Source organism: Dipodomys merriami, unplaced genomic scaffold (assembly GCF_024711535.1).
Source record: "Dipodomys merriami isolate MVZ:Mamm:240054 unplaced genomic scaffold, mDipMer1.0.p SCAF_7, whole genome shotgun sequence".
NCBI classification, from domain to species: domain Eukaryota; kingdom Metazoa; phylum Chordata; class Mammalia; order Rodentia; family Heteromyidae; genus Dipodomys; species Dipodomys merriami.
Genome location: NW_027206290.1, coordinates 64,799,488 through 64,804,406, shown reverse-complemented (window position 1 = coordinate 64,804,406; position 4,919 = coordinate 64,799,488). Strand labels below are relative to the sequence as shown.

Below are 4,919 nucleotides of genomic sequence, written 5' to 3'. Positions count from 1 at the left end.
CTCACAAACTTTCCTGCTTCAAACCTTGATCCTCAGATCTCAGGCTCCTTTGTAGCCAGGATTATAGGCATGAACCACAGGTGCCCAGAATCCTCAAGACTCTAATCTCCAATTAACCAACAAAAAACTAGAATTGGAGGTGTGTCTCAACAGCTGTAAACAAGCCAATCAAAATCACAAGGCCTTGAGTTCATATCCCAATACCAGCATGCATACAACACAAATGCTTACATAAGTGCATGAAAGACACGAAAAAGAAATTTCATAAATTCATAATTTGTAATAGTTCCAACCCTAAAACTACCTATGCATCCATGAACAATGGAATGAGTGAATCAGGTTCAGTGTAGCCACAAATGAGATACTAAGAATTGGTCAGCATGGATGAATCTCACAAATACAACATGATATAATCTATCTATCTATCTATCTATCTATCTATCTATCTATCTATCTATCTATCTATCTATCTATCTATCTATCTATCTACCTACCTACCTACCTACCTACCTATGTACCTACCTAAAATTAAAAGTCTTGCAAAGATAGTATAGGAGCTGGGTACTGGTGGCTCACACCTATAATTCTAGCTACTCAGGAGACTGAGATCTGAGGATCGTGGTTCGAAGCCATCCCGGGCAGGAAAAGTCCATGAGACTTAAATTGGGTCTTTTTAGTATGGAAAGAGAGAAGATGAGGGAAGGAGAGTGAAAGGAAGAGAGAAAAAGGAAGAGAAAGGGAAGAAAGAAGAGGGGGGGGAGTGATTTGATAGATTTGGGGAAGTAGAAGTCACTTTGATCCACTTTGATCACTTGGAGTTACAGGAAGTTGTAAACACCACCTGCACAAGATGGCTGGAAGTGCTAAAAATTAAAACACTCTGAAATAATCCTTCAACCAATGACCAGCTCAATTCACTTGCTCTATAAGCAAGATAACTCTACAGCATGTGTTCTTCACAGAGATGTCTAATGGAATGGATCTCCAGCTGCTAGCAGTGGAAATGTATTGGAAAGCATGCCCTTTATTGACTGCCTTCCTTTCTGGGTTATTCAGCTGTTTGTCAATGCAATCGGAGCCTAAGACCAATTATTTTAAAAGAGGAGAGATGTATTTTTGGCTCACAGTGTTCAAGGTTTCAGCTCAAGGTTGTCTAGATCCGCTGCTTTGGGGATGAGATGAGACAGAACTGGAGTGGGAGTGTGTGTCTCATGGGAGACAAGATGAGACCAGGGTAAGATTGCCCTTCAAAGACTCAACTCCAGTGATCTACTTCCTGGATGAAGGCCCCACCTGCCACAATTCTAGCATCCTCTGACCTAATAGTCTCTCCCCCAAATCTAAATCATCAGTGGCTTAAACCATTGAGTTGGGTCAGAGACCTCAGAAGCTAATCAGACACACTCAGAAGGACGCACATTTTAGTAATCTCCTAGGTATCACTCAACCCAGTCAAGTTGACAATCAAGATTAGCCAGCACACTTTCTCTTCCCCAGTGCTTTGGGTGATCATTTGCTGTGGTTTAAGTCATTTGTTCCCTCAAAAAGTATATGTGTTGGGAAGTTCTTCTTCCCCAGGCTAAGACTGGTAAATGATAGAACCTCTGAGAGATAAAGCTTAATGGGAAATCCTTAGGTCAACTGAAAATATGCCCTCAAAAGGAATGAAAATGTTTATCATGGGACCCTGCCTGACTCTCTTAAGAGGACTGTTGTAAAAATCTGACTTTGTCCCATCCAGTTTTTCTCCTGGTTACCTAAGCAATGGTTTTATTGCTTTATTTGTTTTCCTTACAGGAGATCTAGTGGAGCCAGAATGAAGCATTCCCGCTACCACCAAAGACCAAGTGCCTCCTGTAATCACACCTGCTCGCCATTTGCCTAGCCAAGGAGGCTCTTATCCACTTGGGAATAGCTGAAGGTTCCTAGCACCTCTCATGCCCTTTGAGAATCTTTTCTTCCATTCTTCTCTCTTCTAAAGTTTAACCTCCTCACGCTGTACCTGCATATTTTTAGTGGTTCCTCTTTGCCAGTGATTGTCTTGGTGTACAGAATTAGCTCTTCCATTCTTGGGCCCCGGACCACATGCAGAAAGAAAGAGTTTTAAAAGCATTTCTCCATGTACGCATTGAGATATTTGAATATATGCTTTTATGCCAAGTTTATAATAATCCTTCCCCCCTAAAAAAGAATCTTCAATGTTCTGAAATTTTCAGACCTACTTTGTATCTTTGTACAAAGAGAATGATGATAGCTCATAATTATCCACACTCAAAAAAAAAAAAGAAGAAGAAGCAAAGCCTGGCATGGTGGTTCACACCTATAATCTAGGCACGTCGGAGGCTGAGGTAGGAAGATTACTAGTTTAAGACCTTCTTGATCCACAAAGTAAGTTTCAAGCCAGTGTGAGCTTCCTGGTGAGACTGCCTCAAAGAAAGCAAAAGCCAACAAAAATACTGGAAGAATGTTCTAATTGTACCTAATTGCCTAACTAGAACCCACAAAGATGCACCAAATCCCACTTCATCACTGCCCAACAGTGATCACAGAATTTATCAGGGCCCTTGATTATATGGTTGGGTAGCTGCAACATAATCACTCACCAGGGAGTACCACTTCTTATGAAGCACCCTGAGCAGCACAGAAATACCTATGTAGCAGCGTAGGACAACGGAGGAAAGCAAAGGTAATGGCACCCAGCCAAAGGACTCCATACTTCAAGGTATGTAGTCCAGCACGCGCTTGCTGTGGTTTAAGTCATACGTTGGGAAGTTCTTCTTCCCCAGGCTAAGATTGGTAAATGATAGAACCTTTGAGAGATAAAGCTTAGTGGGAAATCCTTAGGTCAATTGAAAATATGCCCTCAAAAGGAATGAAAATATTTATCATGGGACCCTGACTGGCCCTCTTAAGAGGATTGTTATAAACATCTGACTCTGTCCCATCCAGTTTTTCTCAGGAGTAGAAGCATGCACGGTGTGGGACACACTGTGTCTTCCAATAGGCAAGGGAAGCTCAGCCTGACAGAGCCTGGGCTGCTTCGAAGGATCATGTTATTAAAATAGCTACTGAGCCAAAGGCTGCGATTCCCAAAGCCACTCTGAATTCATGGAACAGGAGGGAGAGATGAGGTCACCCCCCTAAGGGTCAGCTGCATCCCCAGATGTGTTCTTACCTCAGCTCTCACTTGAAGAGAGCCAGAGAATGGCTCCCCATGGGGAAAGTGTGGGGACCCGTGCCCACACATCCACAGCAGACCCAGCACCTGGCCTGGCCTGGCAGCCTGGAGGGGGCCCCGCCTCTCCTCCTCTGCCAAACATTGTTCCTTGTACTTGGCTGGGCTTTTGCAGCTTTGAACACCTAACAATCTTTCCCCAGAGGGCCTCACCCACTTTACCTCAGCTCTACCCTATCCCATCCCTTGGCCAAACATGTAATTATTGGACCTGAAAAGCAGCCCGAGATACCAAATGGGGGGATGTAGGGGGTAGGGCAGCCCCTAGCAAGTGCCAGACTGTTAAGTTTTTCTTCCTAAAACATCCCTTCACTGTGGTCATCTACATCAGACTCTTATTACCTCCCTCACATTTGTGGAGCCAGAACAAGAGTAAAGCAAACACTCCATCCTTTGGCCTGTCACCTTCCCTTCCCTTCCCTTCCTGCTTTCTGGCTTTGTCCAGTCCCATCTCCAAGCAACAGCCCCCCCCCCCCGCCCTGTCCCTTCCCCCACCCACTTCTCCCACTCTTGAACCTTTTCATATCCGTTATCCTTTGGTGGGACCAAACTGGGAAAGAGACTCCTGCAGCATATTAGTTATGACTCAGATCCGTCTGGGCAGAGAATGCTCAGGTCCTAGATGTTCAAGATGCAATCTTGAAGAGCCTTGGCCCCAGGAAAGGACAGTCACTAGTCCTTCAAGACACACTGTCAGAAAGAGAACAGGGCTGAGCTCCAAAGAGAGGAGCCTGGGCAGAGGGGCTCATTGTGTGTTGTGTGGCATAGGGTCGTGTTCCTGGCACCCACTGATGAAAAGGGTTCCTAGTGACTAGCATTTTTCAGTCTTCACACCGAAAAGATTTGGGCTGGATCCAATCAAGTTTTGTGGCAGAGGAGGGCTATAGTTATTGTTTATTATTTCAAAATAGCCATTAGAGAAGATTTTGAATTATCCTGCACACACACAAAAAAAACCCCAACATGATAAAGGTTTGAGATGGTGGATATGCTCATGATCATGATTTGATCATTGGGCATTATATAGAAATGTTAAAAATATCACATGGTATTCCATGAATATGTGTAATTATTTTGTTGTTTGATTTTTTTTTGTTTTTTTTTTAGGTCCGGTTGTGGGACCTGAACTCTGGGCCTGGGCGCTGTCCCTCAGCTCTTCAGCTCAAGGCTAGCGCTCTACCACTTGAGCCACAGCGCCACTTCCGGCTTTTTTCTTTTTGCTTATGTGGTGCTGAGGAATTGAACCCAGGGCCTCGAGCATGCAAGGCAAGCGCTCTACCACTGAGCCACCATCCCAGCCCTGTTGTTTGATTTTTTTTTTCTTTAGAAAAGAGATCTTCTCACTTCAGCAGCACATATACTAAAATTGGGAGGATACAGAGAAGATTAGCATGGCCCTCTGCTCAAGGATGGCATACAAATTCCCGAAGCACTCCATGTTTTTCAAATGGTGTAACTCCTTTGGACAACTATTGTACAGCTTGATACAATGAATACCAGGAAGCTGAAACATGTGTTGAGGGGGAGGGTCATGGGGAAAGGAGTCGGTGGATAGAGAAAGGAAGGGTGAATGAATGCAGTCCTAATATTCAACGCATTTCTGTGAAAATAGAACCAGGTAAATTGAGGGACTGGTGGGTCGGGAGAGATGAGTGAGGACGGCAAAAGGAGCACATGGGTCAGG

General features: G+C 44.3%; 1 non-coding gene across 1 annotated transcript; it reads left to right on the top strand.

The window, feature by feature from the left end:
• The first annotated feature begins 4,571 nt into the window (after window positions 1–4,571).
• Window positions 4,572–4,679, top strand: LOC138817435 (U6 spliceosomal RNA). The gene has a single exon (XR_011368880.1). It is a non-coding gene; the product is annotated as a U6 spliceosomal RNA (small nuclear RNA).
• The last annotated feature ends 240 nt before the right edge of the window (window positions 4,680–4,919 follow it).